Here is a 16,771-nt window from a genome sequence, read left to right on the forward strand (position 1 = left end):
GGCCTGAGGGAGACTCCTGTTCGTCCTTCCCTTTTGAGAAACAGGTAGACTCAGTCCTGACATTAGTTCCAGGGTCCTATAGAATGAGATAGGATTCTAGGTATCAGGTGTATGAACTTGCCTACCTTTGGGGCCTGTTCATACTGGTAGTGTTAATAAAACTTTGTGGCGCTCTGCCGTCTGCTTGCTGCTGGAAGTCGGGTTCCCACCCCGTCTTAAAGTAACAATAAATACTCCAGTGTTTATGATGCAAAAGAATAGGTATTTATTGGATAGTGCGGCTGTATAATACATGTGACGTTTTGGCCACACTCTGGCCTTCATCAAACTGGTGCTGCTTGGTAGATGGATGTGCTGGGAAATAGGCGTGCAGGAAAGAGTGCAACAGCACTGAGGGAAAAGGCGCCTCTTCCCTCAGTGCTGTTGCACTCTTTCCTGCACGCCTATTTCCCAGCACATCCATCTACCAAGCAGCACCAGTTTGCGCTTTTTGCTCCGGCCAAAAATCCGGAACACTTGCCGCAAGGCCGGATCCGGAATTAATGCCCATTGGAAGGCATTGATCCGGATCCGGCCTTAAGCTAAACGTCGTTTCGGCGCATTGCCGGAGCCGACATTTAGCTTTTTCTGAATGGTTACTATGGCTGCCGGGACGCTAAAGTCCTGACAGCCATGGTAAAGTGTAGTGGGGAGCGGGGGAGCAGTGTACTTACCGTTCGTGCGGCTCCCCGGGCGCTCCAGAGTGACGTCAGGGCGCCCCAAGCGCATGGATCACGTGATCGCATGGATCACGTCATCCATGCGCATGGGGCGCTCTGACGTCATTCTGGAGCGCCCGGGGAGCCGCACGGACTGTAAGTATACCGCTCCCCCGCTCCCCGCTCCTACTATGGCAACCAGGACTTTAATAGCATCCTGGGTGCCATAGTAACACTGAAAGCATTTGGAAGACGGTTCCGTCTTCAAATGCTTTCAGTACACTTGCGTTTTTCCGGATCCGGCGGGCACCTCCGGCAACGGAAGTGCATGCCGGATCCCAACAACGCAAGTGTGAAAGAGGCCTTAGCGCCAAGAACAAGTGCACTCCTTTTACACAGTCATCAGCTGATTCTACATAGATGTCAACAGAACCTGTTCTATTGGGGTACTTTTACACTTGCGTTAAAGTTTTCTGCTATTGAGTTCCGTCCTCAGGGCTCAATACTGGAAAAAAACTGTTTTATCCTAATGCATTCTGAATGGAGAGAATTCCGTTCAGGATGTCTTAAGTTTAGTCCCTCTTACGTTTTTTGGCTGGAGAAAATACCGTACCATGCTGCAGTTTTCTCTCCGGCCAAAAATTCAGAACACTTGCCGAAATTTCCATTGAAATGCATTAATGCCGTATCCGGCCCCAAGTGTTTCCCGGCAAAAGGGATCCGGTTTTGCGGTCTGCGCATGGGCAGACCTTTAAAAATGAGAAAGAAATAAATACTGAATCCGTTTTTCCGGATGACAACCGGAAAGATGGATCCGGAATTGCAATGCATTTGTGAGACGGATCCACATCCGGATCCGTCTCACAAATGCATCCGTTTGCGTCCGGATTGCCGATTACCCTTAAACGCTTACACGAGTAGAGCCCCCCCCAGACATAGTGGAGAGGGTGTCAGCAGTAAGTTTGTGTTGACGTCACTGATTATTTTGTCCTTCCTCTGATCCGTCAGAACAATAACCCCCAAACAACAGATCCTGTCTGTGGAGCATCCGCTTTCACTCGGTCAGCATTTGGTCAGTAATCCATCAGTATTGCTAATGCCAAAAAAACAGGAGTGGATCCAAAACAGAGATGACACGTGAACGGAATATTTGCATGTCTTCTGTATGTTGTACCCACTTATTTTAAAATAAGCCTTAGGATGTGCAGGTCTAACAGCTGCTGTAGCAGAACGGTAAGAAGCGGTATAATATATAGTAAGCACTGCAGGGATCATGTCTAAGACATGTAAGACGTCCGGGGGGTCCCGAACATTGTGGACAAGGTCCGAGATGAGAGTCGTCCATGTGTTCAATACTGGATGTTATTGATGGCCAGCTCCATGATGAATCCCAGCTAGGGTTGAGCGAACATGAACTGCAAAGTTCAGGTTCGTACCGAACTTTGCGAGTTCGGGTACCCGGACCCGAACCCGGAATTTTTCACTGAAGTTCGGGTTCTGTGTTCATTCTATCTTCATTCAGCAGGACCGGCGGTGACGTCAAGATCAAGGCTGCGTGATCAAGTGGATGAGGTGAGTTTTTTTAAAATTATTTTTAACCCCTCAATGTCCATTTTATTTAGCACTCTGTCTTAAGAATGATATTCTTTTCTGTTATAACCAGGTTATAACGGAAAATAATAAAGTGAAGTTCGGGTCCCCATTGACTTTAATGGGGTCCGGGTTCGAGTTCGGGTCCCAAACCCGAACTTTGTCCTGAAGTTTGCTCATCCCAGCACTCAGATTAGGTAGTCCTCAGGCTCGGACTGGCCTACAGGGATACAGGGTAAACCCCCCGATGGGCCTCTGAGCAAGGTGGGCCCCTAGTCGCCCACCCCCTGCACAAGTGGCACATAACACAGTAGACTTACTGCACTAAATACATATATTCAATGTACAGAACCTCAACCAGCCTATGTTCATATAAAAAACATTTTTTAGCTTATAAAAAACATGTTACATTATTTATTATATTTGAATGTATCCGTACGGTAGGCCCCCATAATAACTTTTACTGGTGGGCCCTAGGTACCCCAGTCCAATACTGGTAGTCCTTACTGAGGAACTTCACAGTGCGTTGATGCCATAGATGCCGTCACCTTGACGAGCTGGGTTGCTGATAAGTGGATTCTAAAAAGGTCTGAAGAAATGCGAGTAAAGACATTGGAATAAATTGTCCACTTCCTCCAACGTGACCTCGTCCTTTGATTTATGAATATCATTCCTTAAAGTCTTTGAAGTCCTCTGTGTTGATGGCATAAGAAATGTCCACGTGAGGTTCGACGGGCACAGAGAAAACAAGCTCTGTGGCTGACACTGATCCAGACACGTCATACCGATCCACATCGCTGCTAGCCACGTAAGGTCCTGAGAACTGATCACCAGCTTACCCAAACAACAGTCAAAGGAGAAGAGGAGAACAGTGGAAGAACAGGAAGGAAGTTAGTTATGTGTGAGGAGGTATGGAGCAGCACCTGTCCAGGGTGTAGCTGGTATTTTAGCCCCTTGGTTGTGGCCAGGCTGAGGGAGCATGGAAACCAGCCTTACAGCTACCTAGCACAGACCAGAGTTGCTTATGGATATAGAGTGAGTTTAGTGGAGATAGAAGCAGCATTAGCTCATGTGCTCCACAAGCACCAGTGACCGGGAGAAGCCTAAAAGCGCCTGCACACAACCGGATGACTATATGTGTGCTTGTGTATTACCACATTCCTCTATGGGCATTGTGGAACAGAGTTTAGTAAAGCATCCTGTACAAAAAATGGAGCAGAGGTTTTTGCCTGCCGTTAGGGAGACCGCCCTGTGGATTGCTAATTACAAGTAATAAGTTATTATATCCAGTACCTGGCTGCTAGAGTGTGGGCATAGTGTAGACAGATATAAGAGGGAATCTCTCCTACCTGTTAGAGAAGAAACTCTGCAAGCAGTGGCGTAGCTATAGGGGTCGCAGCGGTCGCAATTGCGACCGGGCCCTTAAGTCAGGGGCGCCCACGGGGCCCCCCCTAGGAGAGACTGAGTAAAAGCCCTTAGTGATTTACAATACCTGCGGGCGGCACCGGCGGTTAAGTAAGTTCACATAGGGTGGGGGCGGAGGCAGAGCATGTGTGCGTGCAGGCGCAGCCAGGAGAGAGAGTGGTCCCGCTCCTGTCTGGCAGAGTTGTACGGGCCAGACGTGGAGGAGGTGAAGCTGCGTGAGGCGCGCCTGCTTGAGTGAGTAAGGTGAGGCGGCGGGCCGAGCAGAGAGAGCTGATTTCTCTACAGTGTTCAACTCATAGAAATATCACATAATATACTTCCCTAGTTCAAAGTCGGAAAAAATAAATAAATACTAAAACAGCCATTTATGCTCTTTATGCATTATGGGATGGTGGGATTTGGCTTTAAAATTGGTCTGATCAGTGATTTTTAGATCACTTGTCCAGAAGTTACTGAAGTGGAGGTTGGCAACCCGGAGTGGGAAGTGATCATCTCTCTATCGTGCCAACTACATTCCCGTCCTCAGGAACCTACAAGGTAAGTATCACATGGAAAAAGGGACCTACAATGCGTCTGTCCTAGGAGAGATGGGTATAATGGGCACATGATTTTTTTTAAAGATAAACAAATGTAAAGGAAGAAAGCTTCCATCTTTATTTTAACATTAAGTCTATGATGATGGATGCAGACAAGTCTGCATGACTGCATCCGTTATTCAGTCAGTTCTTCTGTCCATTGTTCTGATCTTACAACAGACAGAAAAACGCCAGTTTGAACATAGCCTTAGAAAATATGTAGGATGCCTGAAACAGTTGATTTGTTTTGATTGGCTTATTGGAGTTGTGAAACTTTTTCCTGTTGTCAGGATGATTATTAGCTGTAGCCTTTAGGCCTCCTGCACACGGACGTTTTTTTCCCCCGTTTACTGGCCGTTTTTTGAATTCCTTATACGGTCCATATACGGTCCGTATACGGAACCATTCATTTCAATGGTTCCGCAAAAAAAACTGAATGTACTCCGTATGCATTCCGTTTCCGTATTTCCGTTTTTTCGTTCCGTTTAAAGATAGAACATGTCCTATTATTGCCCGCAAATCACATTCCGTGGCTCCATTCAAGTCAATGGGTCCGCAAAAAAACTGAACACATACGGAAATGCATCCGTATGTCTTCCGTTTCCGTTCCGTTTTTGGCTAAAACATCTATTGAAAATGTTATGCCATGTATTTACTGTATACTGTATATGCCATACGGAAAAACGGAACGAAAAAACGGAACAGAAACGGAAACACAACGGAAACAAAAAACGGAACAACGGATCCGTGAAAAACGGACCGCAAAACACTGAAAAAGCCATACGGTCGTGTGCAATAGGCCTTATGTGGGTTACTTTTGCTTTCACCTAGACAATGATTATAGGGTAACATGTTAATCTGTTATAAATGTAATGGTCCAATATGTTTTGATGCTTGAGGCATGTTATTAAATGTTATTAAATGTTATTAAATGCAATATCAGTCTTTTTATGTAGTACATACAGAAGAAAGTCTACAATCACCCATAAATTTTCCCCAAAAAAGCCTGTTTCACATAAAAAATTTCACCACTACGTAATTTGGTCCAGACCGCAAAAAGGGATTTACCACATATAACTGCACCGCTGAACGGCAAATAGGACCTAATTTTTTTTCCACTTTCACACTACACAAGGCTTTTCAACATAAAAGTGCAATGCTGAACGGCGAATATAATTTTCTTTTGCCACTAGTACACGGCAGACAGGCCTTTAGAATATATAACTGCACCGCTGACTGGCAAATATATTTTTGGTTTGCCACTAATACACTGTAAAAATGGCTTTAAAACAGATAACTGCACCGCTGACTGCCAAATATATTTTTTCTTTTTCCGCTAATACACATCACAAAAAGCTTTACCACAGATAACTGCACCGCTGAGCGGCAAATATATTATTCTTTTTTACAGTAATACACGCCACAAAAGTCTTTAAAACATATATGGTAACTGCGCCACTAAAATTCAATTATATTTTGGTTTTGACACTAATACACAGCAAAAATGGCTTTAGAACTGATAACAGCACTGGTGACCAGCAAAAATATGTTTGGTTTGCCACTAATACACTGCCAAAATGGCTTTAACAGATAACTGCACCGCTGAGCGGCAAATATATTATTCTTTTTTTGCAGTATAACACGCCACAAAAGGCTTTAAAACATATACGGTAACTGCACCGCTAAACGGCAATTATATTTTGGTTTGCCACTAATACATGGCAAAAATGGCTTTAAAACAGATAACTGCACTGTGACCGGCAAATATATTTTACTTTTGCCACTAATACATGGCAAAAAGAGTTGTAATTTTAGCACTTCACCACTCAACGGCGAATACGCCCTTTTCTTCCACTAATACAAGCCCAAAAATGCTTTAGAACATATAACTGCACTGCACAAGGGCAAATAAGATGTAGAAATATTTCCTTGTAATAAACCCTGTTAATGCCTGCTTCAAACAGCACTTGCACCCTAATAAGAACAGATTGCTGGAATTACAGAGCTGTATAACCCCTTAAGGACGCAGGGCGTACCGGTACGCCCTATTTCCCGAGTCCTTAAGGACTCAGGGCGTACCGGTACGTCCTAACTTTAAATCGGGATTCCGGCGCCCCGGGGGTTAATCGCAACGGGATGCCGGCTGAAATCATTCAGCCGGCATCCCGTAACAATGCAGGGGGGGGGGGTCAATTGACTCCCCCGTATCGGTGATCGCAGAAAACCGCAGGTCAATTTAGACCTGCGGTTTGCTGCGCTTTCTGCAGTTTCTGATCCCCGCGGTCCCTGACCGCGGGGATCAGAAACTTTAGTGTCCCTAAAATATGGATTTTACACCCCCCCCTGCACCCCTGCATGATTTTTTGCCGGCGGGTGGTGCAGGGGGGGGGGGAGTTGTGGGCGGTGGGGGCGGTGCGGGAGGCGGGCAGTGCGGCAGGCGGGATCGCGATCCCCCACCCGCCTCCCCTTGAATAAATCGTTGGTGTACAGTGGGTATACCAGGGTGCCAGCACATTGCTGACACCCTGGTATAAACGGCTGACATCGATGATGCAATGTCAACCGTTTAACCCTTTCCATACTGCGGTCCGTGCGGACCGCTGTATGGAAAAAGTTAACAGTAAGAGGGAGCTCCCTCCCTCTCCCATCGGGGGGCTGCAGTGCCTTTGCAGCCCCCCGATGGAGAGGGAGAGAGCCCCCAGAGAGCCCCCCGACAGCCCCATCCTTACCCTTCCCCGTCTGCGCAGTTCTGACCAGTACTGAGCAGACGGGGAAGGTTCCCATGGCAACAGGACGCCGTCTCAGGCATCCTGCTGTCCATGGTGCTGAACAGATCTGTGCTAAAAGGCAGAGATCTGTTCAGACAAAGTGTAAAATACAGTACAGTACAATATATATTGTACTGTACTGTATTATACAGACATCAGACCCACTAGATCTTCAAGAACCAAGTGTGTCTGGGTAAAAAAAAAAGTGAAAAAAAGTGAAAAGAAAGTAAAAATCAAAAAACACATTTATCACTGATTAAAAATGAAAAAAATAAATAAATTCCCTACACATGTTTGGTATCGCCGCATCCGTAACGACCTGATCTATAAAACGGTTATGTTACTTTACCTGAACGGTGAACGCCATAAAAATAAAAAATAAAAAACTATGATGAAATTGAAATTTTGACCACCTTACTTCCCAAAAAAGGTAATAAAAGTGATCCAAAAAGTCGTATGTACGCCAAAATTGTAACAATCAAACCGTCATCTCATCCCTCAAAAATCATACCCTACCCAAGATAATCGCCCAAAAACTGAAAAAACTATGGCTCTTAGACTATGGAAACACTAAAACATGATTTTTTTTGGTTTCAAAAATGAAATCATTGTGTAAAACTTAAATAAATAAAAAAAAAGTATACATATTAGGTATTGCCGCGTCCGTATCGACCGGCTCTATAAAAATATCACATGACCTAACCCCTCAGGTGACCACCGTAAAAAAATAAAAATAAAAACGGTGTAAAAAAAGCAATTTTTTGTCATCTTACGTCACAAAAAGTGTAATAGCAAGCGATCAAAAATATGCACCCCAAAATAGTGCCAATCAAACCGTCATCTCATCCTGCAAAAAATGAGACCCTACTTAAGATAATCGCCCAAAAACTGAAAAAACTATGGCTCTCAGACTATGGAGACACTAAAACATTTTTTTTTGTTTTAAAAATGAAATCATTGTGTAAAACTTACATAAATAAAAAAAATTGTATACATATTAGGTATCGCCGCATCCGTGACAACCTGCTCTATAAAATTACCACATGATCTAACTTGTCAGATGAATGTTGTAAATAACAAAAAAAAAAGTGCCTAAAAATCTATTTCTTGTTACCTTGCCGCACAAAAAAGTGTAATATAGAGCAACCAAAAATCATATGTACCCTAAACTAGTACCAACAAAACTGCCACCCTATCCCGTAGTTTCTAAAATGGGGCCACTTTTTTGGAGTTTCTACTCTAGGGGTGCATCAGGGGGGCTTCAAATGGGAAATGGTGTCAAAAAAACCAGTCCAGCAAAATCTGCCTTCCAAAAACCGTATGGCATTCCTTTCCTTCTGCGCCCTGCCGTGTGCCCGTACAGCGGTTTACGACCACATATGGGGTGTTTCTGTAAACTACAGAATCAGGGCCATAAATAATGAGTTTTGTTTGGCTGTTAACCCTTGCTTTGTAACTGAAAAAAAAATATTAAAATGGAAAATCTGCCAAAAAAGTGAAATTTTGAAATTGTATCTCTATTTTCCATTAAATCTTGTGCAACACCTAAAGGGTTAACAAAGTTTGTAAAATCAGTTTTGAATACCTTGAGGGGTGTAGTTTCTTAGATGGGGTCACTTTTATGGAGTTTCTACTCTAGGGGTGCATCAGGGGGGCTTCAAATGGGACATGGTGTCAAAAAACCAGGCCAGCAAAATCTGGCTTCCAAAAACCATACGGCGCATCTTTCCCTCTACGCCCTACTGTGTGCCCGTACAGTAGTTTACGGCCACATATGGGGTGTTTCTGTAAACTACAGAATCAGGGCCATAAATAATGAGTTTTGTTTGGCTGTTAACCCTTGCTTTGTAACTGGAAAAAAAATATTAAAATGGAAAATCTGCCAAAAAAGTGAAATTTTGAAATTGTATCTCTATTTTCCATTAAATCTTGTGCAACACCTAAAGGGTTAACAAAGTTAGTAAAATCAGTTTTGAATACCTTGAGGGGTGTAGTTTCTTAGATGGGGTCACTTTTATGGAGTTTCTACTCTAGGGGGGCATCAGGGGGGCTTCAAATGGGACATGGTGTCAAAAAACCAGTCCAGCAAAATCTGGCTTCCAAAAACCATACGGCGCACCTTTCCCTCTACGCCCTACTGTGTGCCCGTACAGTAGTTTACGGCCACATATGGGGTGTTTCTGTAAACTACAGAATTAGGGCCATAAATAATGAGTTTTGTTTGGCTGTTAACCCTTGCTTTGTAACTGGAAAAAAATATATAAAAATGGAAAATCTGCCAAAAAAGTGAAATTTTGAAATTGTATCTCTATTTTCCATTAAATCTTGTGCAACACCTAAAGGGTTAACAAAGTTTGTAAAATCAGTTTTGAATACCTTGAGGGGTGTAGTTTCTTATATGGGGTCACTTTTATGGAGTTTATACTCTAGGAGTGCATCAGGGGGGCTTCAAATGGGACATGGTGTCAAAAAAACAGTCCAGCAAAATCTGGCTTCCAAAAACCATACGGCGCACCTTTCCCTCTGTGCCGTACTGTGAGCCCGTACAGTAGTTTAGGGCCACATATGGGGTGTTTCTGTAAACGGAAGAGTCAGGGCAATAAAGATACTGTCTTGTTTGGCTGTTAACCCTTGCTTTGTTAGTGGAAAAAATGGGTTAAAATGGAAAATTAGGCAAAGAAATTAAATTCTCAAATTTCATCCCCATTTGCCAATAACTCTTGTGCAACACCTAAAGGGTTAACGAAGTTTGTAAGTTTTGAATACCTTGAGGGGTGTAGTTTATAGAATGGGGTCATTTTTGGGCGGTTTCTATTATGTAAGCCTTGCAAAGTGACTTCAGACCTGTAGTGGTCCCTAAAAATTGGGTTTTTGTAAATTTCTGAAAAATTTCAAGATTTGCTTCTAAACTTCTAAGCCTTGTAACATCCCCAAAAAATAAAATATAATTCCCAAAATGCTACAAACATGAAGTAGACATATGGGGAATGTAAAGTCATCACAATTTTTGGGGGTATTACTATGTATTACAGAAGTAGAGAAACTGAAACTTTTAAATTTGCAAATTTTTCTAAATTTTTGGTAAATATGGTATTTTTTTATGCAAAAAAATTTACTTTTTTGACCCAATTTTAGCAGTGCCATGAAGTACAATATGTGACGAAAAAACAATCTCAGAACGGCCTGGATAAGTCAATGCGTTTTAAAGTTATCAGCACTTAAAGTGACACTGGTCAGATTTGCAAAAAATGGCCAAGTCCTTAAGGTGAAATAGGGCTGAGTCCTTAAGGGGATAATGGCAATTTAGATCCGCAGTCAGTGCAGCAAGGTGTAATAGGATTGTTCCTATTACCCAGGCTGTAACCTCTCCTACTGAAGCCTGTTCAACAGAAATGCTGTGGAATGATTCCGCCCTATCCTTTCCCTACACCTTGAATAATATTTCCCTGCACTAGTAAATCGCCTTTTCTGCACAATTTATTTGTTTTTTTCTACCACTGTCCCTAGCGCTTGCAGACGTCTCTCCCTGCACTCAGTACACTGGTAAATGGCAGAATCTAAGATAGCTGGGGCTATTTATAGGGCTGTGACATCACAGGGCTGGCTGGCTGCTGATTGGCTGCATGCATGCATGTCATTCTGTGTGATCCCGCCTTAGAGTTCCTTTCTACATGTCCTCACATGTGCAGACGCCATTTTAGGTAAAAATGCGATTCGTTACCGGGAAGCACAAGGAAATTTTCATTCGGTTCGAATCGAATTTTTCCTGAAATTCGGATCGAATTCCACTTCGTCAGCTTCGATTCGCTCATCTCTAATTATATTACCATCCATATATAACTACAGGGAGTGCAGAATTATTAGGCAAGTTGTATTTTTGAGGATTAATTTTATTATTGAACAACAACCATGTTCTCAATGAACCCAAAAAACTCATTAATATCAAAGCTGAATATTTTTGGAAGTAGTTTTTAGTTTGTTTTTAGTTTTAGCTATTTTAGGGGGATATCTGTGTGTGCAGGTGACTATTACTGTGCATAATTATTAGGCAACTTAACAAAAAACAAATATATACCCATTTCAATTATTTATTTTTACCAGTGAAACCAATATAACATCTCAACATTCACAAATATACATTTCTGACATTCAAAAACAAAACAAAAACAAATCAGTGACCAATATAGCCACCTTTCTTTGCAAGGACACTCAAAAGCCTGCCATCCATGGATTCTGTCAGTGTTTTGATCTGTTCACCATCAACATTGCGTGCAGCAGCAACCACAGCCTCCCAGACACTGTTCAGAGAGGTGTACTGTTTTCCCTCCTTGTAAATCTCACATTTGATGATGGACCACAGGTTCTCAATGGGGTTCAGATCAGGTGAACAAGGAGGCCATGTCATTAGATTTTCTTCTTTTATACCCTTTCTTGCCAGCCACGCTGTGGAGTACTTGGACGCGTGTGATGGAGCATTGTCCTGCATGAAAATCATGTTTTTCTTGAAGGATGCAGACTTCTTCCTGTACCACTGCTTGAAGAAGGTGTCTTCCAGAAACTGGCAGTAGGACTGGGAGTTGAGCTTGACTCCATCCTCAACCCGAAAAGGCCCCACAAGCTCATCTTTGATGATACCAGCCCAAACCAGTACTCCACCTCCACCTTGCTGGCGTCTGAGTCGGACTGGAGCTCTCTGCCCTTTACCAATCCAGCCACGGGCCCATCCATCTGGCCCATCAAGACTCACTCTCATTTCATCAGTCCATAAAACCTTAGAAAAATCAGTCTTGAGATATTTCTTGGCCCAGTCTTGACGTTTCAGCTTGTGTGTCTTGTTCAGTGGTGGTCGTCTTTCAGCCTTTCTTACCTTGGCCATGTCTCTGAGTATTGCACACCTTGTGCTTTTGGGCACTCCAGTGATGTTGCAGCTCTGAAATATGGCCAAACTGGTGGCAAGTGGCATCTTGGCAGCTGCACGCTTGACTTTTCTCAGTTCATGGGCAGTTATTTTGCGCCTTGGTTTTTCCACACGCTTCTTGCGACCCTGTTGACTATTTTGAATGAAACGCTTGATTGTTCGATGATCACGCTTCAGAAGCTTTGCAATTTTAAGAGTGCTGCATCCCTCTGCAAGATATCTCACTATTTTTGACTTTTCTGAGCCTGTCAAGTCCTTCTTTTGACCCATTTTGCCAAAGGAAAGGAAGTTGCCTAATAATTATGCACACCTAATATAGGGTGTTGATGTCATTAGACCACACCCCTTCTCATTACAGAGATGCACATCACCTAATATGCTTAATTGGTAGTAGGCTTTCGAGCCTATACAGCTTGGAGTAAGACAACATGCATAAAGAGGATGATGTGGTCAAAATACTCATTTGCCTAATAATTCTGCACGCAGTGTAAAAGAAGCAGCACAACAAGGATGAATCCAGGGCCATGAATAGAAATGACTGGGCCCTGTAGCAAATTTTTGAATGCTTCCCCAGTTACCGTGCAGCTGTATTTGTCCAGCCGATTCACAGCATATTTGCCGGGTTGTGGACGGATCTCCACCGGTCCACATTATAGTTAATAGGGCCGTATGACCACTCTGTAGCTTCTAGCACTGCTGGATACAGAGAGAGCCAGAACAGCCTGCCAGATGTAACAAGCTCTAGTGTGTACAGATAATGCAGTAGATGCTATTGTGTGTGTGTCTGGGGGTTCTACTACGTGCCAGACACTATTATTGTATTATGCTTCCAGTTACAGCTCACTATGCTCCCCAGCTCAGTGCCCCCAGGTCTCCCCTTCCTCCTTACTGATTCTCTCCATCCATCTCTCTCTCTCTTCAATACAGCTGCAGCCTGTCTTCACCTCACTTCCCTTGCGTTTTTTCTCTAGCTACACCCTTTCCCTCTGGTCCTCCAATATTTTTCTTCCATCCTTCTACAGCAGAAAATCCACGGTTCTTCCTCTGGCATGCTTAAGGATCCAGATGCTGACAAGTAGGCAGGTCCCGCAGAAATGGAATGGGAAATGTTTTTGTGGTATTCTTTTTGCCCACTCATCCATGTGGAAGACTGATTTGGGTGAAACCGATTTGGGTGGAAACTGATTTTTCCTCCCTGAGGTGGATGGGATCTTCTAGCAAGACAATGTGACATGTCACACAGCTAGAAATGTCTGATGTTGGTTGGAAGAGCATGACCAAGACTTCCAAGTACTACCCTGGCCCCTAGTTCCCCAAACTTGAACCCAATTTAGCATCTGTGTGGGACCAGCTTGCTCATTATATTCGCTCTATGGATCCTCCCCATGCACCCTCCATCCGCTGTGGGATGCCTGAAGTCAACATGGCTCTAGATACCTGTGACAATCTACCACAACATTGAGTCACTTGCAGCCCTGCTAGCTGCTGGTTACTCTGGATATTAGTTGGTGGTTATAATAATGTGACTCAACGGTTTACTTTACAACCCCTGACAGATGAAATTAGTAATATTGATGATCCTGCCACAGCAGCACCTGTCATGGGGTGAGATATATTAAACAAGTTAATAGTTGGTTCTTGAAATTGATGTGTTGGAAGCAGGAAAAATGGGCAAACATAAGGATCTGTACAACTTTGACTTGGACAGAATTAGGATCGCTAAACAAATGGGCCAGAGCACCTCCAAATGGCAAGTCCTTTGAGGTGTTCTCAGTATGGTTAGTGCCTACTAAAAGTGATCCAAGGAATAACAACTGGTAAAAGGGTGACAGGGTCATGGGCATCCAAGGAGTAGTAATGTACATGAGAAGCAAAATCTAGCCCTTCTAGTCCGGTCCCACATAAGGGCTACTGTAGAGCAAATTGGTTGAATAGTTAAAGCTGATTATAATAGAGAGGATACACACACAGCAAAAATGTCAAGTAATCAGGAATGATTTCATGAACAAAATGTTTTAAAAGTGTTGATTTGGTCCACAGATTCCACAGATGTCAATCTGATCGGACATCTGTGGGATGTGTTATAGAAAGAAGTCTGATCCATGAAAGCCCCACCTCACAATTTATGGCATTTAAAGGACTTACTGCAAATGTCTTGGTGCCAGATATAGCCGGACACGTTCAGATGTCCTGTGCTGTGCTTGGCAGGAAGATGTTTTGGTAGCACAAGGAGTACCTACACAATAATAGACAGATGGTTTTTTAATATGACTAATCTGTATACACATGAAGAGTGTCAGAATTCTAACTTGATGTTAGAATAATGTTGTTCAGTGCATGGACATCATTTAATAGGCAGATACCTTTGTTTAAAGAGCACTGCCCTGTGACTGAGCCACTGAAACATTTGGTCAATCTACCTCTATTTATTTTATTTTATTTTACCAATTTACTGTGGATTTTTATTTTACTCCTAATACGTTTGAGTTATTCAGGAAATGGTCTTGATATTTTACCCTAAATATGCAAAACTTTAAATAGAACTTTAGTTCTAGCTAAAAACACAATCCTGCATATTGTTAGCAGTTCCAACCCTTAAAAATATGCTCATATTTCCAAAAAAATAAACTGCTAAAGAGTTTAAAGGAGCAACTGAGAACTGGACAGAAAGTTCTAAGCTGCATTGTGAAGTCTCAGATATGCTGATATATTTGGCTCCGTTGCAAATATGGAAAAAGGAAACATTTCAGAATTTTTAAACTTCTGCCAGCTTCATCTGATTCCCATCATGATTATCAGTTTTCATTGGTAGAGCTGAGAACCTGAGCAGGGCTTCATTCACAAACGTTATATTAAGGACACCTTTTGTTTTATATTATGTCTAGCAGACACAGTATTATGACTCTTGAGATGCCACACTTTAGATTGATGAGATAAAAGCTGCAAAGGTGAAACGCTGCAATTTCTTAGGCCTCTTTCACACGGGCGTTGCGGAAAAATGTGCGGGTGCGTTCCGCACGAGTGCAAAACATTGTAATGCGTTTTGCACTCGCGTGAGAAAAATCGCGCATGTTTGGTACCCAAACCTGAACTTCTTCACAGAAGTTCGGGTTTGGGTTAGGTGTTGTGTAGATGTTGTTATTTTCCCTTATAACATGGTTATAAGGGAAAATAATAGCATTCTGAATACAGAATGCTTAGTAGGTGATCAATTGAGGGTTAAAAAAAATTAACTCACCTTCTCCTCTTGTTCGCGTAGTTCCCGGTCTCTTCTTTACTTCTTTAATGATGAGCTGTGAGCTAAAGGACCTTTGGTGACGTCAGATCGTCACCACAGGTCCTAGCCGGTAGTTCATCTTTTAAGAAGTAAAGAAGAGACCGGGAACTACGCGAACAAGAGGAGAAGGTGAGTTAATTTTTTTATTTTTTTTTAACCCTCAATTGATCACCTACTAAGCATTCTGTATTCAGAATGCTATTATTTTCCCTTATAACCATGTTATAAGGGAAAATAATACAGTGCATAGACTGTCACCTAGCAACCATGCGTGAAAATCGCACTGCATCCGCACTTGCTTGCGGATGCTTGTGATTTTCACGCAAACCCCATTCACTTCTATGGGGCCTGCGTTGCGTGAAAAACGCAGAATATAGAGCATGCTGCGATTTTCACGCAACGCACAAGTGATGCGTGAAAATCACCGCTCATGTGAACAGCCCCAATGAATGGGTTGGTATTCAGTGCGGGTGCAATGCATTCAACTCACGCATCGCATCTGCGCGGAATACTCGCCCGTGTGAAAGAGGCCTTACTCTACATTGTTCTGCTGCCCAAAAACATTCACAGCTATGGGTACTTTCACACTAGCGTTAAAGTTTTCCGGTATTGAGTTTCGTCACAGGGGCTCAATACCGGGAAAAAAACTGATCAGTTTTTGGCCTCATGCACACAACCGTTGTGTGCATCCGTGGCCGTTGTTCCGTTTTCCGTGATTTTCTGCGGACTCATTGACTTTCAATGGGTCAGTTGAAAACTCGGAAAATGCACCGTTGTTCATCCGCGGCCGTGATCAGTGTTTCGTGTCCGTCAAAAAAATAGGACCTGTCCTATTTTTTTGACGGACAATGGCTCATGGACCCATTCAAGTCAATGGGTCCGTGAAAAAACACGGATGCACACAAGATTGGCATCCGCGATCCGTGGCCGTTGGCAACTTTCACACAGACAGATCGCAGATCCGTCTGCATAAAAGCTTTTTCAGATATGAGTTTTCACTTCGTGAAAACTCATATCCGACAGTATATTCTAGCACAGAGGCGTTCCCATAGTGATGGGGACGCTTCAAGTTAGAATATACTGAGAACTGTGTACATGACTGCCCCCTGCCTGGCAGCACCCAATCTTTTACAGGGGGCTGTGATCCGCACAATTAACCCCTCAGGTGCCGCACCTAAAGGGTTAATTGTGCGTATCATAGCCCCCTGTAAGAGATCAGGTGCTGCCAGGCAGGAGGGGGCAGACCCCCTCCCTCCCCAATATTATATTCATTGGTGGCCAGTGCGGCCTCCCCTCTCCCCCCCCTTGTTAAAATCACGTTCCGAATCCCCCATCATTGGTGGCCAATGCGGCCTCACATCTCCCCCCCCCTTGTTAAAATCACGTTCCGAATCCCCCATCATTGGTGGCCAGTGCGGCCTCACCTCCCCCCCCTCCTAGTTAAAATCACGTTCCCCCATCATTGGTGGCAGTGGAGAGTTCCGATCGGACTCCCAGTTTAATCGCTGGGGCTCCGATCG

This window comes from Bufo bufo, chromosome 2, assembly GCF_905171765.1.
Source record: "Bufo bufo chromosome 2, aBufBuf1.1, whole genome shotgun sequence".
In the NCBI taxonomy this organism is placed as follows: Eukaryota; Metazoa; Chordata; class Amphibia; order Anura; family Bufonidae; genus Bufo; species Bufo bufo.